General features: G+C 46.9%; 1 protein-coding gene across 4 annotated transcripts in view; it reads right to left on the bottom strand.

The window, feature by feature from the left end:
• The window catches only part of KAT7 (lysine acetyltransferase 7), a 93,898-nt gene that overhangs the window by 40,396 nt on the left and 38,216 nt on the right, over nucleotides 1-15,286 (bottom strand). The gene's annotated exons all lie outside the window — the stretch shown is intronic.

Raw genomic sequence — 15,286 nt, 5'->3', positions numbered from 1 at the left:
TCTCTCTAAGGTGGCAGCTGCTGACATTGCTGAGGGGGCAGTCTCTGATCATTGTCTGGTGTGGGTGGACATCTGCTGGCATAAGGAAGGGGGATCGCGATTATGGCATATGAATCCTACTCTTTATCTAGACCTCCGCTTTGGAGCATTTCTGCTCCAGGCTTGGGCCAAAACCTACTGCGAGGTGGGTAAGGAGGTGCTAAGGAGGAAAATACTGGCCTATACAGCTAAGACCCTCAAAGAGCGGGAACAGCGACTAGTGGCCCTGACTGCCCAACTACAGAAGCTTCAGGGTGAGCATATTCTTACCAGGGCTGAGGCAGTGAAGCGGGCGTCCGTCAGCAAATTAATAACCTTCTAAATGCGAGGGCTGCTCAGGATATACATATGTATAAATACAACCTCCACTGCTGGGGAAATAAGGCCGGGAGGTTGCTGTCCAAGCTGGTGAAGCATTGAGGGGCAAAGCATATGATAACTAAAATACGAACACGAGAGGGGTGAGTGGGGCATTCGGTGCAGGATGTCCAGAACGCCTTTGTGCAGTTCTATAAGAATCTTCACGACAAAGGCGAGATTGACCGAGGACAGCGAGAGCTATTTTTTCAAGGCCTAAATTTGCCTCAACTATCACGGGCTCAAAGAGATGCCCTGAATGCCCCTGTTGAGGTGGAGATTTGTCAGGCTATGCGATGCCTCAAACTAGCGAAAGCGCCAGGACCTGATGGGCTAGGCCCTCGAGTTTTAAATCCTGGGCGGGAAAATTGGGCCTCCTTTACAAGAGCTTTGCCATCATTTGTCCACAACTGGAGAAGCTGGGGGGAAGAATGGCCCACGCTCATATCGTTGTGCTACCCAAGCTGGTGAGAGATGTGGAGCTGCTTGGCACGTATTGCCCGATTTCGCTTCTCAATCAAGACATTAAACTTTTTGCCAACATTCTGGCTCAGCGGCTGGGTAAGGTGTTGCCTGAGCTGATACGTGCAGATAAGGCCGGCTTTGTGCCAGGCAGATACGCTTCTTCTAACATATTGCGAGCATTATGGGCTCTACAAATGCTCGGAGGCAGACCGGGAGATGCCATTATTATCAGCCTTGATGTGGAGAAAGCATTAGATAAAATTTTGTGGGATTATTTGTTTTGGGTGTTGCCTCAATTTGGCATTATGGGGAAATTTTTTTTTTGGGAGGGGGGGGCGTTCGGTCCTTATATAGCTACCCTACAGCACAGATACTGATCAATGGCACTTTAACCCCCAAATTTATTTTGGAGCAGGGCACGTGACAGGGCTGCCCTTTATCCCCTATGCTGTTTGTATTGTCGCTGGAGCCTCTTGCTATAAAAATCAGACACTCTGCCGAGATCAGAGGCCTTCGGATTGGGTCTCAGGAGTACAGAATTAATCTGTTTGTTCATGACATGCTTATATATTTGGATCAGGCAACTGAGTCTGTCCCTAAATTGGAGTCACTTATTTTGCAATTTGGAACTTTTTCGGGGTTAAAAACTAATTTTGAAAAAATCTGAGGCCCTGCCTATCTCCTCTCCATGTGAATGTCAGTGGCTGCCTGCCTTTCCTGTTGCATGGTCTCCAGGCACTTTAAAATATCTAGGGGTTTATCTTCCTAGGGACCTGGAGATGGTGTACCGAAGAATATCCGGGATAAACTGGATAATATTACATCTTTATGTTGACGCTCTCTCTGCTGGGCAGAGTGGCATTACTCAAAATGGTCATGCTTCCTAAAATACTATACCCTCTGCAGATGCTGCCTCTGTGGATCTCTAGGCGGGAGGAGGAGTTATACAGAGGGACTATAGGATCTTTTATATGGGCAGGTCGTAGGACCCGGATTGACTATGCCAAATTGACCTGCTCTTGGCTTAAAGGGGGACTTAACCTGCCAGACTTGCGTCTGTATAATATGGCAGCACTGTTTAGGTGGATCCATGAGCTCCACACCGGAGTCTACAAATTTGTGCCGCGCTATGTATGGGAAGATTGCTCCCACCCTTATTCAGCTTTTAACACTCTTGCAGCTTCAGGAGGGGGGGGGGGAGGGGGGGGGCTCCGCCAACTTCGCCAGGCCTGCATGTGGTGGCTTCGGGTGCGTCTCCCTTCCTGACGGTGGTCGACAATCCTTGCTTTCCTCCTGGACAAACTCATCTCTGCTTGGCGGGCGCCCAGGCAAACAAATTGTCGACATGGTATGCCCTGGGCAGGGAACAACATCCCGCCCCTTCATTTGCTTGCCTGGCCCAGGGGTGGGGGGAGCAACTGGTGGAGGATCTGACTATAGTGGAATTGACCGCCTGTTTCGTGTCAGCTTTTAAAGCTACTCCTAGTGCGAACCTGCAAGAGATGCAATTCAAACTTCTGTATGGAGCTTATATCACTAGAGCCAAGGGGAAACAGATGGGCCTTTGGGGTGATATTTGTACATGATGTCACTGTGCAGTGGGTACATTAGTTCACCACTTCTTGGAATGCACGAGGATGAGTGAATTCTGGAGTGCTTGGCGGGTCTATTGGGTGGTCCTACCGAGTGTTGCTTCTGGGGGATCAGTCTCCTATGAGTAGCATGGGGATTTCTGCCTCCCAGGGTCATTTTCTTTGTGTGGCAATGCTGGCCAGAAAAATCATATTAGTCCATTGGGTGGGTGAAACTCCGCCGGTCCTACAACATTGGAATGCAAGGAAGCTTCAGATGGGCTGCTGGGAAAGTCTTCCCTTATATGCCAGGCATACAGTTCTCTTTGGCAACTCTATGAGGAGTTCTTTCTGGGAGTCACAGGGAAACCAGGAAGGGGAAGGAGAGGAGTGGGGAGTTTGCCTGTTGGGTAATAAAATAAAATTGGGCAGGATAATATTCTTATTGTTTTGCTGAGTTTGCCACTGATTTGACTTTGTGGAGGAGTAGCCTAGTGGTTAGTGCAGTGGACTATGATCCTGGGGAACTGAGTTCAATTCCCACTGCAGCTTCCGCTTTGAATGTAGTTGCAAAACACTCAGAAAGGCAGTATATCAAGTCCCATTTCCCTTGCACCAGAAATAACATTAAATCAAATTGCAGCACACAGCAATGAACCAAAGAATAGGTGCAGAGCAGACTTCACTACTGACAGTAAAAAAAATGCTCCCTGTAATTTTCCCCTTCCTAGGGCCAGTGGCATAGCCCCCCCCCCCCCCCCTTCTATCTCTCAAGCCCTCCCCCCATGCTGGTGGCCAAGAAACAGGAAATTACAGCAGAAAGCGGGAGTTGCCAGAGGGCGGAAGGCCCCGGAGAAGGCCCATGGGGCATCTTCACTGTGAAATGAATACTGGGAGGGGAGGGGGCAGCACTGAAGAGAGGACTGGAGCTGAAGGGGACAGAGGCAGCGCTGGAGGGAGGAACAGAAGGAAGGGAAGGGTAGATGCTGCATGCGGATGGTATATGGATACAAAGGGGGAAATGCCAGACATACGAGAGGGGTATGGTGTCAGAGGGATGATGCTAGAATTGGGGGAGAATAGGAACACAGACGAGAGATGCTGGACTTGGGGGGCATAGGGACACAGATGAGTTATGGCTGGACACAGAGGAGAGGGGATAAGGACGGAGTGGTGATGATGAATGCAGGGAGATGGTCACAGGGGAGATGCTGGACAGGGAAGTATAGAGGACACAGAGAAGGGAGATGCTGAACATGGGGAAAGATAAGTATATAGACATGGAAGATGGATGGTGAGCATATTTTTTATTTTTGTTACATTTATACCCCGCGCGCTTTCCCACTCATGGCAGGCTCAATGCGGCAGGCAATGGAGGGTTAAGTGAGAAGAAATGTCAAATGGGCAGGAGACCCTGGCAAGTGAGTTGAGAAAGCAGAAGAAAACAGAAACCAGAGCCTGGGACCAACACAATTTGAAAAATACAATGACCAAACAAAAAAAGGTAGGAAAAAATGTATTTTCTATTTTGTGATTAGAATGTGTCACATTTGAAATGTGTATCCTGCCAGAGCTGCTGTTAGACGTGACTAGGGCCCAGGCAGAAATGTCAGAGGAGACTCCAAAGCCCATTACCAGGCCATACCGCCTTCAGCAGGCTTAGGGCCCTCTCTGGCCAGGGGGCAGTTGTCTTAGTTGCACTCCCTTAACACCATCCCTGGCATATTCGTTCTTTATATTTTGCATGGTATAGGAAGAAACACATCTCTTTATTTCTTTGGTATGGCTTCTTAGGTTTTTGGTTTAATATAGGTTTATCAATTTGTCAGCTATTATGTATTTGGCATTTGTGTTCCATGTGTGTAACTGAGGTATTCTGTTAGCATGAATTTTTTAGGTAGCATTCTGTAGTAATTTGGCTTGTTCAGTTTTCCCAATAGTGGAAGGGACATTTGTGAGGGGGGAGGGAAGACAGGGTTTTTTTTTTAATTTAATCATTGTTCTGTATTGGTTGTGATTTATAAAACAGTTGTACAGAATATTGTTTCTTTTTATACTTTTAATAAAATAAAATAAAATGATTTAAATATAAAATCATAACTGTTCGAAGCTTCTGCGTTTGGGATCAGACAGAGCTCGCAGGGAAGGGATGACACAGGAACGGAGGGACAAACTTTGTGCCTGCGTCATTCTCTAGTAGCCATCTTCTTCTTTCTGGTAGACGATCGGTTCTTTTTAACAATGTGAGGTCTGACCTCTCTACCTACTACTTTCTGTACATTTGAGAGTTTTGGTTGTGAAAAAACACACAATAGCAAAGTAAAATCGTTTTTTCATTTTATGGGTTTTACACTTTTAGACAGTCGTTTGTTTGGCACAGTGAAGAAAGCAGTAAAATGACAGTTTTGCTTACTGAGCTCTGGCTACACACTTTAGGCTGCTCTAATCTGTGTTAACCATAGGCTTCCGCTTGGGCAGCCTGTATCAATAGACACCAGAAGCATCTCTAAGGGGTCTGTCTGTATTTTGATGGTGTTCTTTGAGAGCAGAAAAGCACTCTGATTAAGATCTGTGCTGTTTTTTTTTCTTGAAAAACACATCGCTGATATCTGAAAGTTCTGCTTGGTTTAAAGTAGCAACTTGTTTGCTGTGAATAAGCAAGAAGGCATCCGAGGCAAACTTCTTTTTTTTTTTTTTTTTTTTTTAATGGTTTTGTGGTTTTGGCACATTAACATTGTAGAATGTACCCAAGCACTTCTTACAATTTATTCTTAAATGGAATGCGTACTGTGTGATTATTAGAAATAACGTCATATACCATTATGTTGCCATTTTATTTTACTCACTGATCTGAATTATTGGCCCTGTTAATAAACTATAACTAACAAAAATGCTTACCGCAGAGCGAAGTTTAATAACCGCGATTATCTGTTATCTCCAAGGCAAGGCAAGGCAAGGCAAGGCAAGGTCGAAGATGAAAACGTCATCACATGCATTTTGCAATACAGCCCCACATCTGGCGGAGATATTACAAAATAATTGGCATATTATACAAACGCTCCCAGGGTTTCAAAAAACGCGATTGAGAATGGCCTATGGTAGGGGAAAAAAATCTTGAAAGAAATTTTAGCCCCAGCGGCGTTCAGAGAGACGGCGCCAGATGACAGCGTAACAGAAGGGCAGAAGAGTTGTGGGAACTGCATGATGTGTGCCACTATGGTACAGACAAAGAAATTTAAAGATCCTCAAACAGGCAAAGAATATACTCTGAATCACACTACCACGTCAGTCAGAATGGGTAGTGTATGGATTGATATGTCCTTGCAACAAGGTCTATGTTGGACAAACCAAGAAAATTAGTCATTAGATTAACGGAGCATAAAAGCAACATTAATACCAATAAAACAACAGCACCTTTAGCAGCACACTGCATAGAAACCAATCACCCCTTCACATCTTTAAGATGTGTTGTGTTGCAACAATTAAAGTGGAGGGTTCAAGGAGGTGACAAGAAATTGACACTATTACAACAAGAACAGTGATGGATATATCGGTTGAAAACACTACATCCAGGAGGTTTGAACTTGAGGATTGAATGGAATCAATTCTTTTAAGTAAAGGATCCCGAGGATTCCATATTGGTATATCTCCCTTTAAAGGGAGGAGCTTTATTAGTTAGCATCTGAGGTCAGTTGCTATAAAGCTTCCGCCATGTTGATGTTCACTAAAAGCAGACAGACAGAGCACGTTAAGTAAGGAGAGCACTGATTGTTCTCACGATTGGGTGACGTCCGATGGCAGCCCCAGATCGGAAGATCTTCCTAGCAACGTTTGCTAGCCCCCACGTGGACATGTACGAACCGCGCATGCGCGACCGTCTTCCCGCCCGTAGCGCAAGCGTGCTCCTCAGTCCAGTAGAAAGCAAAAGACAAGGGAAGACACAACTCCAAAGGGGAGGAGGGCGGGTTTGTGAGAACAATCAGCCTGCTGTCCTCGGAGAATACCTGCTACAGGTAAGTAACTTCGCTTTCTCCGAGGACAAGCAGGCTGCTTGTTCTCACGATTGGGGTATCCCTAGCACCCAGGCTCACTTGGGCCTCGCAACGGTGAGGACATAACTGAGATTGACCTAAATAGAACCAACTAACTGAGAGTGCAGCCTGGAACAGAATAAAAAGGGGCCTAAGGGGGTGGAGTTAGATTCTAAACCCCAAACAGATTCTGCAGCACCGACTGCCCGAACAGACTGTCACGTCGGGTATCCTGCTGTAGGCAGTAATGAGATGTGAATGTGTGGACAGATGACCACGTCGCAGCCTTGCAAATCTCTTCAATAGTGGCTGACTTCAAATGGGCCACTGACGCTGCCATGGCTCTAACACTATGAGCCGTGACATGACCCTCAACAGTCAGCCCAGCTTGGGCGTAAGTGAAGGATATGCAATCTGATAGCCAATTTGAGATGGTGCGTTTCCCGACAGACACTCTCCTTCTGTTGGGATCAAAAGAAACAAGCATTTGGGCGGACTGTCTGAAAGGGCTTGTCCGCTCCAGATAGAAGGCCAATGCTCGCTTGCAGTCCAATGTGTGCAACTGACGTTCAGCAGGGCAGGGCAGGTATGAGGACGGGGAAAGAATGTTGGCAAGATAACTGACTGGTTCAGATGGAACTCCGACACCACCTTCGGCAAGAACTTAGGGTGAGTGCGGAGGACTACTCTGTTATGATGAAATTTAGTATAAGGAGCATGAGCTACCAAGGCTTGACGCTCACTGACTCTATGAGCTGAAGTGACTGCCACCAAGAACATGACCTTCCAGGTCAAGTACTTCAGATGGCAGGAGTTCAGTGGCTCAAAAGGAGGTTTCATCAGCTGGGTGAGAACGACATTGAGATCCCATGACACTGAAGGAGGCTTGATAGGGGGCTTTGACAAAAGCAAACCTCTCATGAAGCAAACAACTAAAGGTTGTCCCGAGATAGGCTTACCCTCCACACGATAATGAAAAGCACTAATTGCGCTAAGGTGAACTCTTACAGAGTTGGTCTTGAGACCAGACTCAGACAAGTGCAGAAGGTATTCAAGCAGGGTCTGTCAAGAACAAGGATCTAGGGCCTTGCTGTCACACCAGACGGCAAACCTCTTTCATTTGAAAGAATAACACCTCTTCGTGGAATCTTTTCTGGAAGCAAGCAAGACTCGGGAGACACCCTCAGAAAGACCCAAGGAGGCAAAGTCTACGCTCTCAACATCCAGGCCGTGAAAGCCAGGGACTGGAGGTTGGGATGCAGAAGCGCCCCCTCGTTCTGAGTGATGAGGGTTGAAAAACACTCCAATCTCCACGGTTCTTCGGAGGACAACTCCAGAAGAAGAGGGAACCAGATCTGACGCGGCCAGAAAGGAGCGATCAGAATCATGGTTCCACGATCCTGCTTGAGTTTCAGCAAAGTCTTCCCTACCAAGGGTATGGGAGGATATGGTTACAGGAGGCCCTTCCCCCAATGAAGGAGAAAGGCATCCGACGCTAGTCTGCCGTGGGCCTGAAGTCTGGAACAGAACTGAGGGACCTTGTGGTTGACCTGAGTGGCAAAAAGATCTACCAAGGGGGTGCCCCACGCTTGAAAGATCTTGCGTACTACTCTCGAGTTGAGAGACCACTCGTGAGGTTGCATTATCCTGCTCAACCTGTCGGCCAGACTGTTGTTTACGCCTGCCAGATACGTGGCTTGGAGAAACATGCCATGCTGGCAAGCCCAAAGCCACATCCTGACGGCTTCCTGACACAGGGGGCGAGATCCGGTGCCCCCCTGCTTGTTGATGTAGTACATAGCAACCTGATTGTCTGTCTGAATTTGAATAATTTGATGAGACAGCTGATCTCTGAAAGCCTTTAGCGCGTTCCAGACCGCTCGCAACTCCAGGAGATTGATCTGAAAACCTGTTTCCTGGAGGGACCAACTCCCTTGAGTGTGAAGCCCATCGACATGAGCTCCCCACCCCAGGAGAGAAGCATCCGTCGTCAGCACTTTTTGCGGTCGAGGAATTTGAAAGGGACGTCCCAGGGTCAAATTGGAGCGAATTGTCCACCAATGCAGGGAGGTGAGAAAACTCGTGGACAGTTGGATCAGGTCCTCTAGATTTCCCGCAGCCTGAAACCACTGGGAAGCTAGGGTCCATTGAGCTGATCGCATGTGAAGACAGGCCATGGGAGTCACATGGACTGTGGAGGCCATGTGGCCGAGCAATCTCAACATCTGCCGAGCTGTGATCTGCTGAGATGCTCATATCCAGGAAACAAGGGACAGAAGATTGTCTGTCCTCGTCTCAGGAAGGTAGGCATGAGCAGTCTGGGAGTCTAGCAGAGCTCCTATAAATTCGAGTCTTTGTATTGGAAGAAGATGGGACTTTGGATAATATATCACAAAGCCTAGTAGCTGCAGGAGTTGAATAGTCATCTGCATGGACTGTAGAGCTCCTGCCTCCGAAGTGTTCTTTACCAGCCAATCGTCGAGATAAGGGAACACATGCACTCCCAGCCTGCGCAGAGACGCCGCCACGAATGCCAGGCATTTTGTGAACACCCTGGGCACAGAGGTGAGACCAAATGGTAGCACACAGTACTGAAAATGCTGTGTTTCCAGACGGAATCGAAGATACTGTCAGGTTCTCAGGTTCAGAGCCCACGGGGCTGGGCTCTGGAGCAAACGTGAGCCCTTAGGTTGCTGCCAAGGAGCGGCAGCAGCAGGCAAAACCCCCCAACCAACACTGGGCAAGCACACCGGCACCGGCAAGGACTGCAGGCACCGCCCAGTGAGCCGGAACACAAGGACTGGAATCCCCCGGACTGGAGGACACAGGACGAACACTGGACGGGAACACACCGGACTGGAGAATACGGGACTGGTTCGTACAGCTTCACCTGCACTTAGCCACTGCCCCCCAAGAGTCGAGCCCCTGGGTTCGAGTGGCCGGCAGGATTTACCAGAAACCGGATGAAACAGGGACCAGGACTAGAACAAGCTTGAAACTGAAGTGCTCCTAAATCCTAAACTGGCAAAAAGTGTTCCTAAGCCCACCACCAACAGAAGAGCTCCTAAGCCCTACACTAACAGCAGTGCTCCTAACAGAAACTAACAGGGGTGCCCCTACGCCCTACACTAACAAGTGCAGGGAAGCCACAAGGGAAAAGCAAGGAAGAAAAAAACACAAGAACTAGCAAAGGTGCTTCCTAAGCACCAAGCTACAGCTGAGCCCCACAGCATTAAACTAACCAAGCACTAAACCCACAGAAGTGCTTCTAACAGAAACTAACAGGGGTGCCCCTATGCCCTACACTAACAGGAGTGCAGGGAAGCCACAAGGGAAAAGCAAAGAAGAAAAACACAAGAACTAGCAAAGGTACTTCCTAAGCACCAAGCTACAGCTGTGCCCCACAGCACTAAACTAACCAAGCACTAAACCCACAGAAGTGCTTCTAACAGAAACTAACAAGGATGCACAAGGGAACAAGCAGGAAAGCCAAATACACGAACAACAAAGGTGCTTCCTAAGCACTAAACTAACAAGGGTGCTCCAAGCACCAAACTCCAGCACTACACTAACAGAAGTGCTTCTCACCGTAACAACAGGGAAAGCAGACGTCGATGCACCCTCCGATGCCAACATCGATACCGGCGATGACCTCGGTACCGCTGGCTCCGTCGACGTCAAAGGATCAGACTGGGCTCCGAACAACAAGTTCCACTGAGTCGATCTCGCCGCCTGGGTCCTCTTTTTCAGCTGAAGACACAGCGTGCAGGCTTTGGGGCGATGACCAGCTCCCAAACGCTGAAGACACGAGACGTGCCTATCAGTGAGCGAGATTGTCCGGCTGCACCGCGTGCACTTCTTGAAGCCGCTGGCAGGCTTCAAGGACATGGGTGGAAAACTCGCACTGGCGAGGTCAAAATTCGCGATTGTGCCGAAAACAGACACCAAAAAAAGTGAAAAAAAACCCACACGGGCGGCCAAAATGGCCACTCATGATAAAGAAAGGAAACTTACGGGGAAAAACTAAAGAAATAAGGGAAACTTTTTTTTTTTTTTAAGAGAAGAACACAAGCGAACTCGTAAACATGCCGAAACCTCTGGGACACAGAACCACCGTAAAACAGTCGTCCTGAGCCGCGGAAAAGAAGAAACTGAGGAGCACACTCACGCTACGGGCGGGAAGACGGTTGCGCAAGTGCGGTTCGTGCATGTCCACGCGGGGGCTAGCAAACATTGTTGCTAGGCAAATCTTCCGATCTGGGGCTGCCGTCGGACGTCATCCAATCGTGAGAACAAGCAGCCTGCTTGTCCTCGGAGAATGTCTTTTTCATGTATGGTGTACAGCGCTGCATATGCCTTGTAGCGCTATAGAAGTGATAGGTAGTAGTAGTAGTAGTACTTGGACCTTTAAAGAACCCAGGGCTAAACCTTTCCAAAAGTCCTCCTCTAAGAAAGCCAACAAAATGGCTATGGATGAGTTGAACCTCTGCATACACCATCCTCCATACCCTTGTATGTGTCCCTGAAGTTGATCTCTTTCTAGCTTGACGTTTCAATGGCCAGGCTAGAAGACCAAAAGGAGATGGATCTTCCATGAGATTTGTCTCCCACTGAAGAAAACCCCTATGCTGAGGGAACACAAAAGAAGCTGACTAATGAAGACTGACTACATAAGTACATAAGTAGTGCCATACTGGGAAAGACCAAAGGTCCATCTAGCCCAGCATCCTGTCACCGACAGTGGCCAATCCAGGTCAAGGGCACCTGGCACGCTCCCCAAACGTAAAAACATTCCAGACAAGTTATACCTAAAAATGCGGAATTTTTCCAAGTCCATTTAATAGCGGTCTATGGACTTGTCCTTTAGGAATCTATCTAACCCCTTTTTAAACTCCGTCAAGCTAACCGCCCGTACCACGTTCTCCGGCAACGAATTCCAGAGTCTAATTACACGTTGGGTGAAGAAAAATTTTCTCCGATTCGTTTTAAATTTACCACACTGTAGCTTCAACTCATGCCCTCTAGTCCTAGTATTTTTGGATAGCGTGAACAGTCGCTTCACATCCACCCGATCCATTCCACTCATTATTTTATACACTTCTATCATATCTCCCCTCAGCCGTCTCTTCTCCAAGCTGAAAAGCCCTAGCCTTCTCAGCCTCTCTTCATAGGAAAGTCGTCCCATCCCCACTATCATTTTCGTCGCCCTTCGCTGTACCTTTTCCAATTCTACTATATCTTTTTTGAGATACGGAGACCAGTACTGAACACAATACTCCAGGTGCGGTCGCACCATGGAGCGATACAACGGCATTATAACATCCGCACACCTGGACTCCATACCCTTCCTAATAACACCCAACATTCTATTCGCTTTCCTAGCCGCAGCAGCACACTGAGCAGAAGGTTTCAGCGTATCATCGACGACGACACCCAGATCCCTTTCTTGATCCGTAACTCCTAACGCGGAACCTTGCAAGACGTAGCTATAATTCGGGTTCCTCTTACCCACATGCATCACTTTGAACTTGTCAACATTGAACTTCATCTGCCACTTGCACGCCCATTCTCCCAGTCTCGCAAGGTCCTCCTGTAATCGTTCACTAGATCCACATACCATGGTCTCCTGGGCCAATCAAGAATTACTAAACCTGGATGACTTGCAATGCGACAAAGTAGTCAGCTTATCTATCCTCGGTCACAGAGGAAACAAAAAAAAAAGAAGGTCCATCAAAGTCCATGGTTGAAGCAAGGCATCTAGCCCTCCCGTGACAAAGTCTTTTCAACAACTGAAAATGCACAGTACGTTAGCATTCTGTTTGCTATAAGATCCAAGACTGGAGAACCCCAGAGGATCACTGATAATCTGAACGCTGCTGGGGATAACTCCCACTCCCCCAGATCTAGGGAATAACTGCTGAGGAAGTCTGTTTGCAGATTTTTAACTCCTGCTATGTGCACTTCTGAGAAGTTGGCATGATTCGTTTCCACCCAACTGAAGAGAAGCCAAATGAGAGCTCTAAGTTCCCCCTGCCTGATGATGTAGGCTATTATTGCAGAATTGCCTGACATTACTCTAACTTCCCTGGGTAGTGTTTGTCAAAGGTGAAAGCACGATTCATATCACTCTCAATTCTGACTTGACGGGCCATGATGTTTCTATGGGGGTTCAGTTGCCCTGGGCTAGGCGGTGCTGAAAAATGCACTCCCGATCTGAGAGACTGGCATCTGTGATGATCACTATACAATCTGAGATGGACTAGGGAACTCCCTTCAAAAGACTGTAGGGACAAAATCACCAATGAGTACTGGCATAAACTGTCCAAAGAAGATGGTGATAGTATGATAGAGAAGCGATTCCTAAGAGGCCTCCTAAGCACTCTTGCCCATGGATCATCATCCAAAGAGGCATATTTGCAAAGCACTTAGCCTTCCAAAGTTCCATAGAAACCTATGTAACTTTGGAAGGCTAAGTGATTTGAAAATATGCCTCAAGGTCACAACTGTGCATCCCAAAACTTGAATGTAATCCTGAGCTTGAGGACTCTGCTGAGAAGTCTGATATTGAGACTGTAGTTTCTACATACTGTGAATCAGGAGAAAGGCACTAGACAGTTGCACGGGGACTTCTCGCAGATTCCTGAGAGCAATTGAGCTGTGGAATCTTTTCAATGGATTTTGCATGGAGACAAAAAAAAAACTGCAATGGGGCAGAAAATCCCAATTTGTACCTGTCTCTGATTACTGCCAGTACCCATCAGTCTGATGTTATCCAGATCCATTCCTGGAAAAAGCTGGAAAGATGACCTATCACCACCCCCCCCCCCCCCCAATCGCCGGTTAGATTTCGAGACATTTGTAGGATGAGATCCTTGCAACTCCAACCTTTTATCTCCCTGAAAGGAGAACTGTCTTGATTGGATAAGACCCGGCCTACAGCGTTCGACATCTCTGAACTTAAGCCAAAACCTAGTCTTCAGGAAGCTTATGAGGCTTAACATCTCCCAGATCTTTTGACTATTTTGTTAAGCTCTTCCCCAAACAATTTTAAAAGGAAGCTTACTGAGAAGAGATTTAAAGGCCGAATCAGCTAAATTCTCAATAAGAGAAAGTGACGAGGTGCAACAGAAAGGACCCTAATCAAATCGTTCAGAGTATCAGTCAAATATGCTAGAGTTGCCTCTAGACATGAAAGCTGTTGTGTGTTAGATAAATCTTGATCATGCTCAGCATCTTGTTGAATCCAGTGAAGATAAGCTCACACCACAAATACAAGCTTGGAGATCCAGAACATGTAGCTCATAGGACTGTTTAAGTATAGATTCCACCTTACGAGCCTTCACAGCTATACCTCCTTCTAAAGGCATAGTAGACTTTTTCATGACAGCAGTAACCACAGTATCCACCTTGGGCTGTAAACTTCTCTCTCAACAGGGAACAATGGATACAATCGAGATACAGCTCTACAAACTTTAAGCCCTGCAACAGGGGAGTCCTACTCTGCCAAAATTAGGCCCTGAATAGCCTCATGAATGGGAAAGGCTTTAGGTGGTCCCTTGAACCCCTACATAATGGAATCAGCCCGAAACATAGAGGTCGAGCTTAAGTAGTAGAAGTACTAAGGGCTTCTAGTGACTTTGTAATTAAAGGTAGGAGCTCTCCTTTGCTTGCTTGATATGAATGTACGTCTATCTTGGAACGACTGGATTTTTTTTTCTTTTTAATAGAGTCAAATTTTTAGTTATAAAGGGGTTTTTGTTAAGTGTAAATCATCTTGATTTGATTTTCAACATTGTCTATGTTAATGTAAAAATTTGCTGTATTATCGCCAAACTTCTGGGTCACCTCCCTCCTTTGATGAACTTTCTGCTTCCTCCAGAAAGTATCTTAAGATAGGAAGATCTGGAGGCTATGAAAGCTGCAAGATCAGAAAGCCCAAGAATGTAAAAACTGTAAAGATCATCCACTTGCTCCAATCTAACCCTCTTAGAAGGAGCAGTGTCAAGTAAAACACGACTGGACAGAATCTTGAGTTTGACTTCTTTAACATGTAAGCTTGATGAGACAAAATAGAGAAAAAGAAACTGAAGAAATTCCCAAAAGAGAACAAAACTCAAAGACTGCCAATTCCTCCATCTGAGTTACAGCTGCCACTGAGGCCACTCGTGAAGTGCAAACTGTTGCAGTGCTCATACCCAAATGGCCACTGTTTCCACGGTTTCTGAAGGGGTACTGCAGGGGCGCCTCAGCTATCTGTGTGAATTTAGCACAAGAAGGAAGGGCCCAAATTATCAACCCCAAAAAGACCCTTTCCCAGATTATCTCTGAGCTCATGATGACCGAGCTGCTTGCAAGTAATGCAGTTACCCAATGTGGCTTACTGTGCTCTACAGCAGGGCCACCACTTAACAGTCTCTGATGGAACCACCAAGAGATAAGCTAAACTAAGAGCTGCTCATACGTTTTCTGTGACAGAAAAAACAGAAGCACCCAGTGATCCTAGACCACTTCTCCACCAGGCCTAGCATAGAGCAATGGAAAATTGGAAGAGACTTACCACAGTCATCTTCTCGCCTGTTAGCAGGGTTTAAATTGTGTCCAAATACCAGCACACAACAAAAATAGTAGAAAAAGGAGAGCGGAAGGAAAGGGAAGGACCAAGCATCATCAGGTATATGCAAGAAGGATTAAGAATTTAGACAGGAGACAATCCTTCTCCCTAGCTTCTCTGGCACCAGTCACTTCCAAGTTCAGGAGCTGCACAGCTAGGCATCTACTACTGGCTGAAGATAGAATACAGAATTGTTAAGAGCTGCACAGGTT

The sequence above is a fragment of the Microcaecilia unicolor genome, chromosome 12 (assembly GCF_901765095.1).
Source record: "Microcaecilia unicolor chromosome 12, aMicUni1.1, whole genome shotgun sequence".
Classification (NCBI taxonomy): domain Eukaryota; kingdom Metazoa; phylum Chordata; class Amphibia; order Gymnophiona; family Siphonopidae; genus Microcaecilia; species Microcaecilia unicolor.
This window is presented reverse-complemented; position numbering and strand designations above follow the sequence as displayed.